Consider the following 20,756-nt stretch of genomic DNA (forward strand, 5'->3'; position numbering starts at 1 on the left):
ATCTGAAACTTTAACAAATATATGTTTTTATCCAACTTATTATTACAAATATTCAGTAGGAAAAGGCCAAGTGCAGATCCTTGCAGAACTATGCTAGACAACTAAAGTAACATGGAACCCTTTGAAGGCTAATCTTTTGGTCTGGCCATTGAACGTAAAATTACTTACACTTAACTATAATATTCTCTAATCCATCTCTCTCTGTCTTGTCCTCAAGAGTAATAGGAGAAATTTTGCCATGGGCTTTGCTAAATTCATTTAAAACTACCTCTGAGAGTACAGATTATGTTTAGAAGCAAAAAGGCTTGGGGGGGGGGGGGAGACAGCTGTATGTCTTGGCTGTAATTAGAAACCCATTCTATAGAAATGCAGAACTCAATAAAAAAGCAACATGTGATTAAGGCTAATTGAGAAGCACATGAGTTATGAAGTTATTTTGTTTCATATTGCTCTATCCCACAAAGGTCTTTCCCTTGAGTTTTGTTTCATAATTTGTCCCCTGATTATATGCTAACCTTGTCTTTCTTGTTTAACCTTAGTAAATCTTATCTCTATCTGCCTTCTATCTCCCTTGAGCTGGGGGATGCTGGTCTATTAACCTGTATAATATATGCTAGTACTTAATAAGGTTTACAAATTCAAGATCAGTCCTACAGAAGTTGATTATTTCTTCCTAGGTACTATATCTGCCTTATAGCTTACCTAGCTGCTTATAGGTGAACATGTGCATGAGAATCAGTGTGTTTAAAAGCTATTCAGTAAAAGCAGAAAAGAGGTTTTACTTTGTTTTAAAGGTATAGCTCCTTTAAGAAGCAGGTTGTTTTTCACTTCTATGAGTCTTTGCTTCAGCAGGAGGTCCATTCTATACAGATACAGAACAAATAAGAAGGAGGGATATGAATGAGTGACACAAGTAGCTGTCAAAGTAAACCCTCCAAATTAAAAGGAAACAATACAGGGAAATCATGCAGCAGGATTGCATGTAAATCTTTTTCCATTGGTCACAGAAGCAAAAGGATGCAAGGGCTTACTTCCAGAGAGAAGCCATGTGGAAAAAAAGTAGTTTCCACTGGCATCAAAAGAACTGGGACTTCGGGCCTAGGGGCTAGCAAGATGCAGAGAAAATTCTAGTTAGAAAAACTGGAGCAAGCAAGCTAATTAAAGGTTTTTGACACCTGAAGCAGGGGGAAGGGATATAGGCCAAAGGCAAGCTTTCACACCGAGCTCTGAAGCCCAGAAGCCTCGAAGCAGCTGGAACAAGGCTGGAGCAGACAGAAGCGGTGAGCCACCGGGAAGCTGCAGACAGGCAACGCCCAGAGCGCAAGTTAAAGGTTTTCCTGAAAGCAAAAAGGAAAACCCAAAGTTAAGTTAAGCAGTGAATGGTAACAGTTGAGGTTTAGTGAGGGAAGGCACTTAATAAGCTAGATGCTTATATCTCTTTGAATCTTGCTCTACCATGTAGTATTCCACATATATTTTATAGTATTTAACTTATGCCATTATATGATAAATTTATACTTTCATATAAAAATGAAAATATAAATATTTTATTAGTTATATATGACTACTAGGGCTTGTATGCTGAAACTGTCTATATGTGTGTCTATGTATGTGTGAATTTCTGTATATACATATGTGTATATATACACATACATGTCATTTTAACAAGCATCACTTTTCACCTTATGGAAGCTACAGAATTATAAGTATAATACCTAGAAGAACTGTTCAGCCTCTCTAGGGCTGCCCTGTCATTTACAAACCTACTAAATGATAGTAAATATCATGGAATATGTTTATAGACCCAACAAAGAGGTTTTTCTCAGGGATAACTGAAAAATATATTTGAACAGAACCTAGCTAGAACTGATTTTTTGTTTTTTAAAAAAATACAGTTATATATTAAAATATTTGCATATATTCTTAAAATCATGAGTTGTTACCTTCATTTTATAAATCTAAATTATGATATAGAGCAAGATTTAAAGAAACAGACACATCTAGGTACATGCTGACACTATCACTATGTCTCAACTGTTCTCAAATGCTGCTTAATAACTCTGAGTTTAATTATCAGGCATAACACTCACTTCAAATCTTTTAAGAGAGCTTCTAAACTACATAAACATAAACAACAATTTAAGGTTTGGCTCCTACCAGGTCTATTAATGAAAGTTTGTTACTGAAGCCCACTTTCCCTCTGCTTTGATTTATTCAAGTCACTTGGGATTTGGAGTAACAGTCAAAAGTCTTTAATTGTATGTTTACCTTATCGGAGATGGTGGAGAAAAAAATACTGACTTTGGAATCAGAGGGATTCAAATCCAAGATGTGCTACTCAATACCTGTGGGGCCTTGATCAAGTCACTTCATGTAGCTGGGCCTCAGTTTCCTCACATGTAAAATAAAAGGGATAGACTAGATGATCTCTAAAGGCCCTTCCAGCTCTCTATCTATAATCAAACTTTCATAGTTCCTTAGTACTCACAATTAGTTCCGAAGTACTTGTGTCCTTCTCAATCCCTTTATGTTAAAAAGTAGATTTGTTTCAAGAAACTCATATTTTCCCTTTCCATCTATACTTAGAACAAAAAGAAAAAAGCAGGAAAAGAAAAAATCATTTCCATCCTTTGCCCTATGACTGAAAGAGCTTATAACTACTTCCTTCTATAGAGAAAAAGATCACTTGAGGTAGCCACAGTGATACAGATCACCACCTAGTTCACACCTTCATCACCTCTCCTAGAAAACTGCAATAAAGTCCTTTTTTGTCTTCCTTTTACAAGCTTCTTCCCACTCCAATCCACCCTAAGCAGAGCTGCCAAAAAGATTTTTATGACATGCAGGTCTGAGCCTAGCACACTCTTGCTCAACAAACTTCTATGGCTCCTTATGTTCTCTAAATTAAAATACAAACTTTTCACAATTTGACACTTTTCTACATTGCTAGTCTAACACAACTCCATGTCTCATACCCTGTATGTACTCCAACCATACTGACTACTTGCTCTTCTTCCACCACCACCCATCTATGTTTTTCTGCAATGACTGCCCATTTTCTATGCCTGGAATGCATTCCTCCTTCATCTTTACCTCTTGAAATACCTAGTTCCCTTCAAGCTCACGTCCCACCTTCTTCATGAAACATTTCTGGGGACACTTGGGTTTTAGGGCACTCTTTCCCAAAATTATCTTATGTACATTGTGCCTGAAATATAGTAAAAGGCTGATTATTAATTAATTGGAATTAATTACTTGGTTATTGTTGATTGATTCCAAATGATTTGTTGGCATTAGTGTCAATGTTATTCCGAAAAGATTATAATTTAGCTATGTACCTATGTTGGAAGAGTAAGAAAAACAGTTAATAAAGTTAACTAGGCTCAAGAACCAACAATTTAGAGTATATCCTGAAGTTTCCAAAACTAAGAATAGGACCAGATCCATAAAAGCACATTTATAGCACAGTGTTTGGCCAAGCCAAACCCAATTCAAACTCTTTCCTTTGTAAAGTAACAGTAGTCAAAGACTATAACTGAACATGAAAAAGGAAAGAATGGTACTAGAGCTGCAAGAAAATACTAATAGAGACCAATATTGCAAGACAAAACTAGCAACACTACCTCAAGGAAATAGAAAAAAATTCAATCAACCCCTACACATGCCCATACAGTTGAGTGACATAGTTCCACAGAAGTATAAAGCTCTGCAGAATATAAAGTACTTTAGAACACTTCTGTTTGTACGTAGATTAATATAAACACAAGAATGCACTCCTATTCCAGAAAAAAAAATTAGCTTCCAGACTCCCTTTCCTGCTTTCTTTTTCCTTTCAGTGCTGTTTCTCTCTTTTCTATTCAGGGGGCCAGGTTCTTATTCTACCATAAAAATGGGAAAAGATTTGAGATAGCTTTTTATACACTCCCTCAAAATCATTTATATCAGTATGTTAGCTGCTAAGTAGTTCATTACTAATGGTAAAAAGAAAGCCTTTATCTCCAGCTAAAAAGTTCAAGTAATAGTGAAACTGTTGGCAATCCTCAATAAAAGATAAATCAATGAAACCAGAAGACTGAGGCAACAGTATCCCATATTCTCATTCCACTGAATAGGCCATGGGGAGCTTTTCTGGTCAGAGAGACCCTATGAAACCTGTCCCAGATCTGGGTCATCCCTTAAGTGGATCTCAGTTAAAATGTGTACTCTAAACAAGTCTTGTAAATAAAAAAGACTGTCCCCTACAACAAAAAGAGGACCATAAACTATTAGGTAAATTCATAAATGCTCTGGAGTACTCCAATACTAGCTTTGAAGAGTACAAAGAAATAAGAATTAAAATTTCAAAATATTATCAATATCTATCCCCAACCCTATAGTCATAGAGAGAAGCAACTGACAATGAGCCACTTAAAATTAAATTTAAAACTATCTCATTATGAAAAAAATTCAATCCCTTCTCTTTACTAAAACCTATTTTTAATGACAATTATTCATCAAACTTTACCAAACAAGTTTCTTCTGTTAAGTGAGAGGATGAGAGGTATGGGAGGTATTCTTTAAGAAGTCTTTCTACTTGAAATCCTATGGTGCCACCCTATACCAGAGGTGTCAAATATTCAGCCTATATCCATATACTGCCCACAACACTCCTAACTGCAGCATGAACCGGATTAAAACATAGTTCCCATCTGATTTTAATGTTTTGATGGGTTTTTAAAAGAAAGAAATACAAAAGAAAGAAATTAATTTATAAATGTGTGGTTAAGTCAATATTCAGTCTGCAGGAATCATGTACAGTTTATAGGCCCCTGTTTTTATTTGAGTTTAACATCACCAACCTACACCATAAAATCTAAATATTTACTCCCTGTTTAGGGTAATATCTGTCCAAAAGAATTATTGGTCAAATGACAAATGATTAGTCTGCTCATTTACTTACACACACACACACACACACACACACACACACACACGGAATGCAGATAGCAGCATAGGATAAGATGCCCTCTGGATTATTTCATCAGTAAAATAGTAAAATACATATTGGACAAATACTGCACAACACAATGAGCCCTTAGGCCTAGAACTTAAGAGGATAAGGAGGGCAGGCTGTATTACATTTAGGAAACAATGACTTTAATACCAGAGGTAGCATAATCAAACTTTCAAAAAGCATTTATATATTAAACATCTTACTATGTACCAGACACTGTGGTAAGCAGTAAGAATAGAAGGACAACATGAAACATTTGATGCTCTAAAAAAATCTCACAAGAATCTCGAAAAAGGAAAACAATATTTTCTTTTATGGGCATATACAGATCCATACAAGTGAGAAGCAATGTAACTTTGAAAACAAAGAAACTATCAGTTAGAAAAACCAGAAAAGGCTTTTTGTAGAAAGAGGCACTTAAGCTGAGTGTTGAAGTAAACAGCAGACTCCAAGAGGAAAAAGGTAGGTAAAGGAAAGCATTGCAAAGAACGGGCACCAATCCCAAGAAAGGAGATTGGGAAACTGAAGAGAAATAGTCAATAAGGAGTATGACTGGACCACAGAGATTGGCAGGGGGGTGGGGAGGATAAAGAGACTGGAAAGGCCCGAAGAGGCCAACTTGTGAACACCTTTAAATGAGAAATTTATATTTGCTCCTAGAGGTAAGGAGGAAGCCAAAATTTAACCTGCATTTTAGGAAAATCACTTTGGTAGCTATAAAGAGGAAAAAATTATATGGGGACAGACAAGGGAAAGCAAGAGGAAGGGAATTAAGTTCTACTATGTGCCAGGGACTTTAGCTAAGAGCTTTGCAAATATTACATGCCATACAAGAAACTACTAGAATAGTCCAGGCAAGAGGTAGTGGCTACGTGAATGACAAGAAGAGAAATGATTCTGACAAATTCTATGGCAATACAAATAATGAGAAGACTATATAGGAAGGGTAGGTTTAGAAGATGGGTAGATTTAGGGAAAAAGACGAGTTTTATTTCAGATATTTTAATTTTGAGATGTATCAGGAAATTCAGATTGAAATATCCAACAGAAATTGTTATATATTAAGAAGAAATATCAATGTATGACCAAGTTTTTAAATTGGTATCCACAAAGAAAGAAAATATTTTAAAATAGAGGGAAAAGTAAAGGAAGACCTTCAATGTAATGAGTATATTCTATAGATAATTTCTAACCTGACATCAAAAGATTTAGGCAAGAACTTTATAGTGTAAGAAGGAAATAATGGAGGGGCAGCTAGGTAGCACAATGGATAGAGCACCGGCCCTGGATTCAGGAGGACCTGAGTTCAAATCTAACCTCAGACACTTGACACTTACTAGCTGTGTGACCCTGGGCAAGTCACTTAACCCCAACTGCCTCACTTTAAAAAAAAAAAAAAGGAAGGAAATAATGAGTCAATATTAATACCAATGAAAGTATTAAAATAATTAAGATCACAGCTGCTTTTTAGTTAAAAAGATAAGGTAATTTATTCCATCACATGTGGGAAAATGTTTTATCAAGCTGATATACGTCATGGGTTTCTGGTCCAGAAACTTTTTTCACTACTGACCCCTTTTCACCAGAGAAATTTTTATGCAACCCCAGGCATACAGGTATATAAAATAGGTATACATAACCTTTTACTGTTGCCAAATGTTTAACAACCCCCACATTCAGTTAAGCAACCCACAGTTTTAAGAAGCCTTGGTTTAAACAAACAAACATTCTTTTCATTTCTGTAACATACTTGTGTTGAACTTGGGAGGGTGTTACGTTAGTAACTAATCCTAAGAGTAGTCCAAATACACAGAGATGGAGAAAGAAAAATACCTTAGCACAATTCAAAATTTTTTTTAATTTACATAGAAAACTGCTTTTAAAAGTATCTAATTAAAAAAAAATAAAAGTATCTAAATTATACGAACGAAGTCAGAGTTAAATAACTAAAAGGCGATATAATAAAAAATGACAATTTTACCTAACTAATCTATTTATTCAATGCAGTCCCAATTAAATTCTTTAAAAATTATTTTAGTGAGTTAGAAAAATAATAACAAAATTCATTTGGAAGAACAAAAAGTCAAGAATTTTTAAAAGTAAGAGAAAAAATGTAAAGAGATTCAGCAATATGAGACCTTAAACTATATTATAAGGTAAGAACATTGTTGAAGTATAAAATGGATAATTTTGATTATTTTAAATTAAAATTTTCCTGTATAAAAAAACCAATATAGTTGAGATTAGAAGGAAAGCAGAAAATTTGGGGGAGGGGGAGACTTTCATAGACAATCTCTCAGGATATGACTGTGATGGAATACTGCTATGATATAAGAAATGATGAGCTGGTTGTCTTAGAAAACCATGGAAAGACTTAGGCCTATGAAGATGCTATCTACCACCAAAAAAAGAACTGACAAATACCAATATGCATAGTATGGTTGAACATATATGTATGTGTCTGTATATGTGTGTATGTTTACTGATATGTATGTATGTACATGTAGATATATTCACATTTAATTGTGGGGGGAGGAGTAAAATAAAAAGTACACAGCAGAGAACAAAAGAAAACCTAGAAGGAAGCACAGAAAAGCTGGGTTGCTTTGAAAACAATATGTAAGATTTGGAAATGTATTGTTTTATATTGAATCCTCTCATGTTCTGCTATGTACATTGAATGTTCTTTTTTTTTCTCATTTTACATTTAAGCTTAAAATGAATAAAAAATTTAAGAACATGTAAATTTACAGCTCATTGTAAATGTACTTTTAAATTGTATTAAATAAAGATACAGAGTTGTCCTTTTTTTCCCAGAATGCACAAAGTTGTGTACAAAAAACTAATATCCACCTTGGTTCAAAAATATCAGGTTACTGGAACTTATTAAAAATGAATATTTAACACTTTCCAATTTTGCTTTTGCCCTTAAAATGGTCCAGAGAAAAATTCTTGGTATGTGCTGATATAAACATTTTGGTTTCAGTTGGATCATATTTTTCCTTTCATTCTTCAAAGAGCATGTTCTCTTTCCCACAAAGTGTAATTCCACTGTTTCTCCTCCTTACTCATGAACATGAAAGTCTCTCATTTTGTACCATGTACATAAGTTTGTTTCTTTTTATTTTAATTTAATTTTTATTTTTATTTACCCGTAGAACTTTCCTGGCAGGATGTACTCATCAAAAATTAAACACATGTTCAATTCTTTACCATTTATTAATCAGGATGTGAATAACAGTACTATAGATGCTTTACCTAATATCAAGCAGAATACAGTAGAGAGATTCAAAAACATTCCATTCTGCCAAATCTAACTATGTTCAAGTTAAAATCTGCCTTCTATTTATATTTTGTAAAACTTTTTGTATGTCTCCCATATTAGAATATGAGCTTCTTGAGGTCAGAGACTATGTTTTTGCCTTCTTTTGTAAGGGCAACACTTAGCACCTGGCTCTGTCTTCTTTATTCATGAAATTCAAAATTCTTTTGTTTGATCATAATCTTTTATGATCTTTCCTTATGTCTTAAACCTTATGTCTTAACCTTTTTCTTTATCCATATCATGACCACCATTTTCTCTACTCCTCAGTTACTTTTCCCCCACTCCACCAATCCTACACTGGCTACACTCTCTCCAAGCCTAGAACTCTCTGCCTCCAATTCTCAGTTAAAGTCCTACCTTGTGCAAGAAGGCTTTCCCAGCAGTCCTTCCTAATCTTAGGGCCTTCACTCTAAGATTATCTCTAATTTACCCTGTATATATCTTGTTTCTATATAGTTGACTGAATGTTGCCTCTACCATTAAACAGTAATCTCCTTGAGAGAAAGGACTGTATTTTGTTTTCTTTGTATCCTCAGTGCTTAGTATAATGCCTGGCACATAGTAGGTACCTAAGAAACGCTTGTTGTTGGGGGGCAGTTAGGAGGTGCAGTGCATAAAGCACCAGCCCTGGATTCAGGAGGACCTGAATTCAAATCCAGCCTCAGACACTTGATACTTTTACTAGCTGTGTGACCCTGGGCAAGTCACTTAACCCTCATTGCCCTGAAGAAAAAAAAAATGCTTGACTTGTTGACTTAACCTCTCTAAGCCTCAATATCCTTATCTATAAAATGGGCAAAATAGTAAAAGCTACCCCACAGCAATATCATGAGAATCAAATGAAATAATGTAAATGTAAAGTATTTTGTAAAACTCAGAGATATGTAAATGTCAAGTGTTTGTTGTAGTTACTTTTATTCTTAACACAATTTCAATGATTCAGAGAACTCTCCAGTGAACTCCCTATAATAATGCATATCAGAACCTTCTCTGTAATTTATAATCTCAAATAGTTACCAGGAGATGACTGCCTCCCAGAGCAGGAGACCCAAGATGGGGAGGTAGAGCATCAGAAGGGAACCACTCTTCCCAAGAAGTCCACTTTCCAGTTTTTTGAACAGAAATATGGCTCTTTCACTATAAAGACTACAAAGACCAGGTAGGAGAGTGTTTATGTTTGGTGTATTTCTGAAAGTAATAAGGTTTATTTCAAACAACTCTATAGCAAGTGCCAAAAGAGCTTTAACCCTTATTGAGTGGAAGGGGATCCAGTGTCAGACTTGCTCAAAGTCTCCCTTCTCCTGTCCTCAGAAAAAAAGACCCATTGATCTAAAGAGGCCTCATCAACAGGAGCTCTGTGGCTGCTACAAAAGACAAGAGACTTGGTTGTGGTAATATTTACAGCTTCAAGTACCTGTCCTGAAAAGCAAATGGGCTCCTGGGGCTTCCTTTGTTACATTTTGTCTATCTTTTGTCATTTGGCTTTGACCTGGCATTGGAAAATGGAACAGGCTTTTGTACTTTTTGTAAAATTTGTAGCATGAAAACTGAATAGTGTAAATAGAATCAAATAAAACCAACTTGTAAAATTCATGGCAAAGGCACACTGAGTGTGGTGGTCATGGGGTATATTCAATGAAGTAAAAGGCTATAAGCAACATTATTTTACATCCATGATGGTGTTGAGAGCTGCCATTGATTGGGTGGGGACAGGTTGTACACAGGATCCCACTAAGGCAAGGAACAAATCGCCTAGGTATTTGGTATACTATGGGGTATATACTTTTTGGTTTAAAAAAAAAAAAAGTTGTCCATTTTCAAAGAGGATCAATAACAGGGTGATGACCTGATTTGTGTTTGAACAAAGACAGTATCACTTCTATCTACCTGTGTTCATCTTCAGCTAAATTTTCTATATTATGGTTCCTTCACCACCCTACTCCCTCTGATTCTTAGGTTTCCTCACCTAAATTTATCTTCTTAATATATAATGCTATTCTGACCTTCCACCTCTGACCTATTCTACTTCTTTAAAAATATACTGTTTCAGAAGAGTTCCAGGGAACTCATGATAGAAGAGGATCTCCGAATCCAAGAAAAAAAAAAAAGAACTGTGGAGTATAGATGCTGAATGAACCAGACTATTTGGCTTTTTTTTTTTGTTTTGGTGCTGTTGTTTTTTCTATTTTGAGGTTTTTCATCATTGCTCTGATTTTTCTCTTATAACATGACTAATGCAGAAATAGGATTAATGTTATTATGTGTATGTATATGTGTGTGTATGTGTGTATATATATATATATATATATATATATATATATAAAACCTATATCAGATTACCTTCTGTCTAGGGGAAGGGGAAGGGAGGGGAGGGAAGCTTGTATAAACAAAAGTTGAGAACTATCTTTACATGTAACAGAAAAAAATAAAATGCTTTATTAATTTAAAAAAATAATAAATATACAATAAAGTATATATATATATATATATACACACTGTTTCAGAGTCATATTCAATGAGGAGTATGTCAACAATACCTAAATTTGCCCTTTTTGCACATGAACCTTTGACTAACAATATCTGTTACTCATTAGAGACATTTGTGACCAGAGCTTGAAATTATAAAATTTACTGTTGACTCTTTCCTTGGTTTCTTGTTGTGAACATCCCAGCATCTCTACTCCTATTTTTCTTACATTCTAGTTACTCTATATTAGTATACAGTTTGGTGACAATGTTCTCCTTAATTTCTTTTCAATTCAAAACTCTTCTGCTTACATTCACAAGGCTCCAGACAACTACAATCTAACCAGCTTTGGTACAATTCACTCTAGACTTGGCAGGAGACTGTCATTCGAATATTTTAAACTGTGATCCAGCCATCCAAATCCCATTCTCAGACACCATCTTTTAAGTGACTTGCCCAGGGTCACACAGCTAGTAAGTGTCAAGTGTCTAAGGCCAAATTTGAATTCAGGTCCTCCTGAATCCAGGGTCAGTGCTTTATCCACTGCACCACCTAGCTGCCCCTCAGACACCATCTTTTAACCAAGTGCTCACTTCCAAATCTGTCTTTTTTGAAATTCTTACTTTTCAATGAAAGTAGTGATGAATGCTACCTCTGTCATTCATTAAATATGTCACCTTGGGGAAGTCAGAATCTCTCTGGGACTCATTTCCCTTCTCATTATTGTCATTATTATCATCATGATCATTTTTACTACTACTACTACTACTACTACTACTACTACTACTACTACTACTACTACTACTACTACTACTACTACTAGCAGATAACATTTATATAGCACTTTAAGGTTTGCAAAGTACTTTACATGTTACTGTATTTAATCCTCACAAAAACCCCAGGAAAATAAACTCTGAATGCAGACTGAAGCATACTTTTTGGGGAGGAGAGGGGGCAGGGCAATGAGAATTAAGTGATTTGCCCAAGGTCACACAGCTGAATTTGAACTCAGGTCTTCCTGAATTCAGGGCCAGTGCTTTATCCACTGGGCCACCTAGTTGCCCCACACTTTTTTTTTTTTTAACTTTCTTTATGTTTCTTGCATCTTATTCAGCTAGGTGGCAGAGGGGATAGAGCACTAGCCCTGGAGTCATGAGGACCTGAGTTCAAACCTCACCTCAGACACTTACTAGCTGTGTGACCCTGGACAAGTCACTTAACCCCAGCTGCCTTAAAAATCTGGAGCCATCTCTAGTCATCCTGATCTATACCTTGCCAGTGGAACCAGATGGCTCTGGAGCAGTGAGGTTGGTGACCTCATATAGCCCTCCCTCACTTAAATCCAATTCACTGCAAGTCATGACATCTGTCATAGTCTTCTTCGATAAAGAAGGACAAACAACAACAAATTGCTTTTTATTGGATTTTTTTTTGCAACATGGCTAATATGGAAATATGTTTTGCATGACTTTATACATATAACTGATATCACACTGCTTTCTCTTTTCAGTGGGTAGGGGTAGGGGCAGGAGGAAGGAAGAGAATTGACTCAATTTTTTTTTAAATGTTAAAAATAAGTAAAATTTTAAAAACCAACCCTGGGAAGTTGGTGCTATTCTTATCCACATTTTACAGATGAGGAAACTGAGACAGGCATTAAGTAATTTTCCTAGGGTCACTCAGCTAATAACTGGCTACAGCAAGATTTGAACTCAGATCTCCAGATCCAGTGCTCTATTGCACCACCTAGCTATCTTAAATAGATGCTATTTTTTTTAAAAGGAAGAATAGCCATTGAGGTCTCTATGAAGTCTAAATCTAAAATAGAAATGAGTAAACTAATTTCTAGGGAGATTAAATAATTTACCCAAAGTCACACAGACTATAAATGACAACGTCTAATTTTGAACCTAGATGATTCCAAAAGATTAATAAAGAAAGGCTTGATCATTAGACAGGGAATTCAGTAGGTTAAGATGTCATTTCTAGGATGTTCAAAGCATCTTCCTAACTGCTTATCTGATATTTCTCAATTATTTGCTACTACAATTGATGCTCCACACAAACATTCCAAATGCACCTCATCCAAAACAGAACTCACAGTCATTCCCCTTAATCCCATACACCCTCTGTACTTTCAGAGCACCACTATTTTTCAAGTCACCCAGATTTGCTATCTATGTCATTCTTGGTTCTTCACTCTCATTCACCTTTATCACCCCATTCAATCAGTTGCCAAGTTTTGTTGATTTCAACTCCACATCTTTCCCATCTGTTCCCCTCTTTATACCATAATCACCATAGTTTAGATCCTCATTACTTCCCACTTGATGTACCAGGTTTCTAAATTGGTCTTCCTGCAACCAGTTTCTTTCTTTTCTAATCTAACCTCCAAGCAGCTACCAAATTGGTATTCCTAAACTACAAATCGGACAGTATCATTCCCTCAAGAATATTTCTAATTGCCCTTAGGATAAAACATAAATTACTCTGCTCAGCATCATGTTCTAACTATGCTGGTTACACATAATACCCCCTCACATATTCTAGGTTCCTGTCAAACTTACTTATTAGCTATTCTTTATACATAACCTCTCTCCTCCTGCTCTCTTCACTAGACCTTTGCTTAGAATGTCCCCAACTCCTATAATGTTCTCCTTCCCCATCTCTACCTCTTGGAATCTCTAGCTCCCTTCAGGTAGGCTATTTAAATTGAGCTTAAACTCCAACTCCTTTAAGACCTCTCTCTGGATTTCCTCAATTGTTAGTCCCCAAATCCCAAATAATTATATTTGTTTTATGCATATTCATGATGTCAAGGGCTAAAATTCTAGCTAAACTGTCTAAAATATCTAATGAGTGGTCGCCAATAAATTATAAGCTTTAGCAAGAGTTAGACTTTTAAGCATTTATTAAGGAGAATAAGAATTTGATAAAGAGAGAAGAAAGGCCTAGATTCCTCTATCTATTAAAGGGAGAGCACATTTCTAGCTGCCTTCTCCACCAGCATCCCCAGGAAAGAGAGTGAGACCGAGCGCCAGTCTCTTCCTTCCTCCTCCCACTAGCCCGCGTCACTTCCTGACACCAAAGAAAAGACTCCTAGTCTTGCCCTCAAAGACCTTTGCTTCATGGGAGTACAGTAAGTCTCCAGCAGGTGGCGTCATTCCAATCATTACAATGAGTATACATTATATTCCCTTTGCAGAATTCAAGCTCCTTGAAAAAAAAGGGAAAGTTTTACTTTTGTACTTATATCCTCAGCAACTGGCAAGTGACCAGCATACAGCAAGTTCTTAATAAATGCTTGATGGATCTGTGATTTCACTGATACAAGTATTGCCTCCAACTATGCAAATCACAATCCTCAATATCTGACTCTCAGATGCTACTCTTGTCCACATCTTCACAAAAATCTGGCATAATGGTCTACTCAGTATGCCAGGAGAGTAGGAAGAACACTTCTTGTTCTTTTCTTGACGATGTATGGATGCCCACTGAGCATCAATAGGTTGTTCACCACTTATTGCTTACTCTTACCAAGTGAACAACTCACCTCTTATTATATTATTTTCTTTTGCTACCAAGTGGTTCAAAGCAAAGTATAGCAATTAGGTTCCAATTATATAATAACAGTATACATTCAGTGAAAGCTAAAGAGATGATATTCAATACAAAAGTCAATATTACAACAAGAATAGTCCATAGATAACTGTATTCAGTACAGCAAAAGATACTATTTTTATTTCCTACAGAAAGAAAGTTGGGAAGTAGAGGGCGTCTTAAAGTACGAATAAGACTAATAGCCTAAATCTAATGTAAAAACCAAATGATCTGAAGAATGAGAGCCAGGTGAGGATTTAAAAATACTTGACAATTTGTCCTTAGAGCAATAGGCTATATTCTTAGAAAGGGGAGCAGATTTTCAATCTAACTATTAAGGCTACTTCTCAAATGCCCACATTAAACACAGTTCAAATGCTACAGGTATTGTTACACAATAACAGGAACAGACAGGTAATGACAACAAAGAAATAATGACAAAGTTGAACTCCTATATGGTCTTGCTCCCAAAGCATGTACTAAATGGTGAATTCACAAGTGAGTACATTAAAAGCAATAGCCCCCCAAAACAAACAAACAAAATGGGCAGCTACATGGCTCAATGGATAAAGCACCGGCCCTGAATTCAGGAGGCCTTAGTTCAAATCCGACCTCAGACACTTGACACTCAATAGCTATGTGAACCTGAACAAGTCACTTAACCCACACTGCCCCACAAAAAAAAACCAAAAAACAAAAGCACTAACCTAAGAAAATTGCAGATACAGACTATAGTAAAGAAAGTTCTTGACACCAAAGTCCTGGGCATAAACAAATGGTTCAACATTAGAAACTAATATGATTTTACTAGTGGAAATGACATTAAAGAAAAGGTACTACTATCTGTTTTGCTGCTGTACCCTAAAGACCAGAATCCCTTTTAATATGACTTGCAGCTAAAACTTAAGAACAATCATGCATCTGGAGGAATGTAAACAATGAACTGAAAAGAAACTGAATCAATTCAACAAGAAGGAAGAGAAACCCAAAAGAGCTGTGTTGTGAAGACCTAGGAAGAAAAATCACATCTACTAAGTGGGTCTAACAGTACCAAAAGTTCAAGAAAGATGAAGACTGAAGGAAAAAAAAGAAAAAAATGGACCCAATTTAGCAATGAAATATTACTAGTGACCTGGAGGACAACAGTTTTAATAGAAATTTGGGTATGGAAACCACCTTATAAAGGTTGAGATGTGAGTAGATGAGAATCAGAGAAACACAAACTTTTCTTAGCGTTTGGCTGTAAAAGAGGGGAAAAGTATAGAATGATACCTTGAGAGGAAGGTAGGATAAAATCTATTAAAAGGACTGTACTAGGCAGTAGGGAGTCAAAGAAAGAATGATGAAAAGACATTTATTAAGCTCTTCCTATTTTCCACACAATGTGCTAAATTCTAGGGATACAAACACAAGCTTGATAATCCCTACCTTTGAGGGATTTACATCCTAATGGAAGAAGACAAGTCATAAAATGGAGCTAGAAGAGGATATATATGTTCCCTGAAGCAGTACACATGACAGCAGATGACATGAAGGCCCTGGTTCTAAGGAAGATAAGGATAAGGTAAAAAGCTCACATAGCAGAACCTAAGGGGATAAGAAAGGAGAATGTCTGGAATGAAGGCAGTATGGTTTAGGAAATGACAGATATTGTGTCTGTTTGCAGACATAGTAAGGTCATAGCAGAAGCAGGGTTTTAGGAACAAAGTCCAAGTTCTGGTGAGATGAATATGAGAAAAATGGCCCGAGTATAGGGGCAGTTTTTTAAAAATGGGTTTGTCCCCAGCAGACGGTACAAAACAAGATACAGTTCTTGCCGTCATGAAACTTATATTCTGTGGAGCATACAGCATAGAAATATTTAATTATATACATGATAATGAGAAAAAACAGTAACACCTAAAGAGGATGAAAAGGCTTTTTCTAGGAAATGGCAAGTAAAGTGATTCTTCAAGTAGACTAGGCATTCCACAAGGCATAAGGGGAAAATGAATTCCAAGTTTGGGGAACAATCTGTTCAGAGGAATGGAGGCAAGAGACAAAATGCTGCCTTCTAGGAACAGCAAGTAGGTCAGTTTCCCTTGGAAAGGTAGACTGATGAAAAGATACCTAGAAGTTTGTAGTATATGCTAAAGGCAATTAAAGGCCCATAAAGGTTCCAGAGTAGCACCCCTGCCCCCAAAATGGTCAGAACTGATCCTTAGGAAGATTATTTTGACAGCTACGCAGAGAATGGGGTGGAAAGGGAAGAGATTAAAAACTACAATTTCAGGGGCAACTAAGTGGCACAGTAGAAAGAGCACCGGCCTTGGAGTCAGGAGGACCTGAGTTCAAATCCAGCCTCAGACACTTAACACTTACGAGCTGTGTGACCCTGGGCAAGTCACTTAACCCCAATTGCCTCACCCAAAACAAACAAATAAACAAAAGCTACAATTTCAGATAAGAGGCTGTTGCAAAGAGTTGAGACAAAAGGTGAAGAGGTTGTCCTGAACTAAGGTAGTGACTGAGTAAATGGATAAATCCAGGTTAAGTTGGGGGTCTGGGAAAAGAAAGATTTGAGAACAATTCTAAGGATGCAAAGTTGGGTGAATAAAAGCCAGAAATAGGGTAGATAGACAATAGGTGACATGTGGCTGAAGTTCAAAAAAGAGACTAGGACTGAATATATCAATCTGGGTATCACACACATAGAAATGACTACGTGCCATGGAAGTTGATGATATTACCAAGATGAAGACCATAGAAAGAGAAGTCTTAGGACAAAGACTTGGGAGACACTCATGATTATAAATAGGCTAATAATGATAAATCCATGATTCCTATTGCTTCTAGGATCAAATTTAAGCTCTTCTTTTTGGATTTTAAACCCTTTATAACCTAGTCCCAACCTCCCCTTCCAGCCTTGTTATATATTAATCCCTCTTACCATACTCTATGGTCTAGCTATGTTTGCTTTCTTGCTGTTGTTCATGCAAGATGTCATTGCCTTATCTCCACACTGTTTCACTGATCTTCTCCCAGCGCAAAACTTCTCACTTCCACCTTTTGGAATCCCTCAGCTCAAACACCACCTTCTTTATATTAAGCCTTTCCTGATCCCACCAACACCTAGGAGAAAATAAAGGGGGGAAAAGACGAAAGGTACCAAAAATCTCAGGAAGAAGTAAACTCAAAGACCTTGAACATAAGCAAATAAATCAACAGAGAAAACATTAAAAGATGAAGGAAACATGGCCTCCAGATCTAGTAAATAAATTCAGGCATCTATGAATAAATACTGCAAAACAAAGGAAAATGATTCAACGCTTGATGAGAAAGAAACAGATAAGACCCGGCAGAATTTGGGGAAAACATAGAACCATAACATACTGTTCCCAAGTAGTTTAAAAAAGAAATAGGAATTATGAGAATTCATGGCTTATACAGCAAAAATAATGAGTAAAATTGGAAAACCAGATTCTGTAATCATAACTATCACCAAAGGAAAAAAAAAAGATAATAGATTGGGAATGCAAATACATAAAAGGGAAAGATAATCTAGAAGTGAAAAAAAGATACATTAAAAGAAAAAAAATGCTCTCTATGCATCAAAACATATTGATCTTGAAGACAGGATGCATATGGACAACCTTAGAATCACAGGTTTCCCTAAAGAATAAAAGACAAAAAAACCTGAACATCATAATACAGGAAATAACAAAACTGCCCACAACTTCTCAACACAAAAAATGAAATGCCAATCTAAAGAATTCATAGATCACCTCCAGGAAAAAAAACACACCAAGGCAAAATAGTGGTTAGATTTAACAATTCAATTCACAAACATGTTCTGTAAGCAATCAAGACAAAGACCTTCAAATATAGAGAAAAGGAAATTCAAATAACACAAAATCCACCAGAAAACACAGAAGGGAATGTAAAAATGTATTCCAAAGAACAATGTAGCTCAGAATGCAGCCCAGGGTGACCTACCCTGCAAATTGTCACTTAACCATTAATGAAAAGATGGACATTTAATAATAAAGGGGCATCTGAAACATTCTTAAAAAGAAAAGCAGACTTAAAGAGATTATTTTCTTCTCAAACATCCCAAACAACAGAATGAAGACAAAGAACAAGTACAGCAGCAGAATGACACTGAGATGAGTAAGACACTTCTTTCCAAAAGTACACAAAGAGGCAGAGGGTAATAACAGAAGTCAAGTGGGAAGTAACAGAGAAGTGAGCCTTTAGCATTACAGACAGAACCTAGGGACACCCTACCTATATGCGAATCAATGGGTTTTTTTTTCCCCCTGGGACTATATTACAAAATAGGAAGGTGCATGAAAGGGAGGAGAAATGCAGGTGGATAATAGAAAGAACAAAAGGGGATATATGGAAATAAATAAATGTGTGGAAAAAACTAGAACTAAAAGCCTTATGGCAAACAATTTGGAATTATGCAAATAAAATGACTAAAATGTCCATAGTCTTTAGACCAAAGATTCCATTACTGGAATTATACCCCAAGGAATCCATCAATAAAGAAATGCCCCCTTTGCACCAAAATATTTATAGCATCCCTTTTTCTGAAGGCAAAGAATTAGAAACAAAGTAGATGCTCATAGACTGGATTTTTAAAATTGTGAACCATGAATAATAGGATATTACTGTGTTGTAAGAAATGATATATATGATGAAGACAGAGAAGCATGTAAAGATCTACATGAACTGGCACAGAATAAAGTATGCAGAGCCAAGAAAACAATATACACAATAACTATAATAATGCAAATAGGAAAAAACCTAAAAATTTAAAGTGAATGAAACAGGGGGCAGCTAGATGGCACAGTGGATAGAGTACCGGCCCTGGATTCAGGAGGACCTGAGTTCAAATCCGGCCTCAGACACTTAACACTTACTAGCTGTGTGACCTTGGGCAAGTCACTTAACCTCAACTGCCTCACCCCCCAAAAAAAAAAAATGAATGAAACAAAATTATGAAGATCAAGCTCAATTCTGGGCCATGTGAACAAGAAGATAAAGAATTAGACATTTTCTCTGATCCCCATTTTTGATCTCAAACTTCCCCAAATATGAAATTATATGCTAAGATAAAGCAACTTCAGCTTTCTCCACTGCCTAGGACACCTAGAAAAAAACAAAAAACAACAACCTGAAACCTCCAAATTGATACTCAATATAAGCACTGAGGAACCTTTTAAAAAAAAAGAATCATTAAAAATCATCTATCTGGGGCAGCTAGGTGGTGCAGTGGATAGAGCACCAGACCTGGATTCAGGAGGACCTGAGTTCAAATTCGGCCTCAGACGCTTAACACTTACTAGCTGTGTGACCCTCGGCAAGTCACTTAACCCCAATTGCCTCACAAACAAAAACAGGAATGAAGCATGAGATGCTGGACTAGGGTAACAGCAGTTGCATTTAAAACCACAATTAGCAACATGACAACTGGAGATTCGCCCCAAAGTGCCATATTTAAAAGGCTGACAGTATTTGTTGTAGTTCTTCAACAGTATAGAAAGAAAAGAATTAGAAAAAATCATTAAAATAGTAAGCTACACAGGGCAGCTAGGTGGCACAGTAGATCAAGCACCGGCCCAGGATTCAGGAGGACCTGAGTTCAAATTCGGCCTCAGACACTTGACACTTACTAGCTGTGTGACCCTGGGCAAGTCACTTAACCCAAATTGTCTCACCAAAAAAAAAAAAATTTTAATAGTAAGCTACTATGTGGCTTGATAACATGAGCTCCCCACCTCCATGGTAGCTTCTCCATTAAGCAGCCTTGATGCTATATCTTAGAATCTGTATTTTTTTCCCATGGAGTTTTGTGCTGCCTTTTTTCCATCCTCAAAATATATGCTTGCTTGCCTAAGGTCCAAAAATTCTTAGCTACAGCTTTGAATAAAGAAGACAGAATGGGATTCATGGGAGATTCCATGAGAAATAACAAGTGGCTTGGCAATTGACTCAATAGTAAACTAAATGAAAAGACAGCTTGGGGTTTAGGCAGGGTTAAGTAGAAGAAAGCTGAGTCCACTAATAGGGACTAGGAAATTGAAAATTGATGTTTTGGAGCGAAAATGATGAATTCAATTTTGAACATGTAAAGTTTGCTGTAGATAGTAAGGCAGCCAAGGGTGCAAAATTTCTATACCAGCAAGTAGATTCTGTAAGTATGTGAGCTTCCCATGCTTTGCTGAGGAATCACCTGAGGAATTTCCCTGTATTCCCTGAGAAATTTTCTTTGTTGAAGCAAATAATTTCAATTTTGAAATTAAGATAAAATGTTCAAGTGATCACTTCTTTCCAATCTTCATTCCTGAACTTTGAGATGTATCATAAAATGGCAAACAATATTT

At 36.2% G+C, this 20,756-nt stretch overlaps 1 protein-coding gene across 25 annotated transcripts in view; it reads right to left on the bottom strand.

The window, feature by feature from the left end:
- The window catches only part of CDC42BPA (CDC42 binding protein kinase alpha), a 351,215-nt gene that overhangs the window by 256,712 nt on the left and 73,747 nt on the right, over positions 1-20,756 (bottom strand). Inside the window, exon 2 of one of the 25 annotated variants that reach the window (XM_044004686.1) lies at positions 1,221-1,337. The exons of 23 other annotated variants lie outside the window; for them this stretch is intronic. The gene's annotated coding sequence lies outside the window, so the exon portion shown is untranslated. Of the gene's footprint in view, positions 1-1,175; positions 1,338-20,756 lie in introns of all 25 variants that reach the window. One more of the 25 variants, XM_044004684.1, reaches the window with a different exon arrangement.

This window comes from Dromiciops gliroides, chromosome 4 (genome assembly GCF_019393635.1).
Source record: "Dromiciops gliroides isolate mDroGli1 chromosome 4, mDroGli1.pri, whole genome shotgun sequence".
NCBI classification, from domain to species: Eukaryota; Metazoa; Chordata; class Mammalia; order Microbiotheria; family Microbiotheriidae; genus Dromiciops; species Dromiciops gliroides.